This window comes from Capsicum annuum, chromosome 6 (genome assembly GCF_002878395.1).
Source record: "Capsicum annuum cultivar UCD-10X-F1 chromosome 6, UCD10Xv1.1, whole genome shotgun sequence".
Classification (NCBI taxonomy): domain Eukaryota; kingdom Viridiplantae; phylum Streptophyta; class Magnoliopsida; order Solanales; family Solanaceae; genus Capsicum; species Capsicum annuum.
Genome location: NC_061116.1, coordinates 208,617,364 through 208,618,560, shown reverse-complemented (window position 1 = coordinate 208,618,560; position 1,197 = coordinate 208,617,364).

Genomic DNA, 1,197 nt, shown 5'->3' with positions numbered 1-1,197 from the left:
AACTCCAACATGGCTTCAACAGCTTCATATTTGTCAATCCAACTCCATATGATCGATCAGCACACTATCTATTCAAACAAACCAAAAAAAATATTGATCAAAAACCTCTGTAAAATTAATCAACAAAAAAACCCCAGAAAATGAATTATAAACGCCTGTTAAACTAATCAACAATCCCCACCCCACCCCACAAAAAAAAAAATTATTGAGAACAGATCAAATAAATATCTGTTAAATTAATCAAAAAAAACCCATAAAATGAATTACTAATCACCAATCCCCACCCCCCACACAAAAAATATATTATTGAGAACAGATCAAATAAATTAAACAATCAGAACCACCCCTTTTAAATTAATCAACAACAATTAATCCAAACACATCAACAATGAAAAACACATCAACTAAACTATTTAAAATCCAAACACATTTAATTAATAAACAATTAATCGACAATTTAATATAAACCCAAATCAACAAGGCCCCCCTACGCTACCCCACCCCACCTCCCTAAAAAAAAAAAAACCCGATACCCTTTGTAGCGACGATACCCATCTCCCTGTCTTTTTTCTTCAAGACTAACAATCAGAACCACCCCCTTTTAAATTAATCAACAAGAATCCTCCCTCCACCCCCCACCCCCAAAACAAAAATTATTCACCCCTTGTGAAATTAATCAATCATCCCCACACTGAAATCCAAACACATTTAATTAATAAACAATTAATCGACAATTTAACATAAACCCAAATCAACAAGGCCCCCCTACCCCCATCCCACCTCCCTAACAAAAACAACCCATACGGCCATACCTTTACTTCTTGTTGTAGTTGTACTCCGCAGGGTCCACGATACCATCTCCTCTTCGATACAAAAATGCTGAATGAACACGATAATCCTCCATACCGCACTTTTCACAAGCCAGAATAAATTCTTTGGATGAGATTTAATGACATGATCATAGTCCTCCAGAACGATAATGTTGTGTACAAACCTTATTATTCGAAATCCCATTGCATTGTGTATTTTCTTTTTCCCCTAAACTCCAACCTCTTTCCTTTTTCTCTCGGTTTCCGCTAAAAAAACGAAATGAACATATTCAGGAAACGGAATTCCCGCTAAAAAAACGAATGAACATATTCAGGAAACGGAATAGACCTGGAGGGAGTTATTGTGGTGAGTAGGAGTTATTTTGGG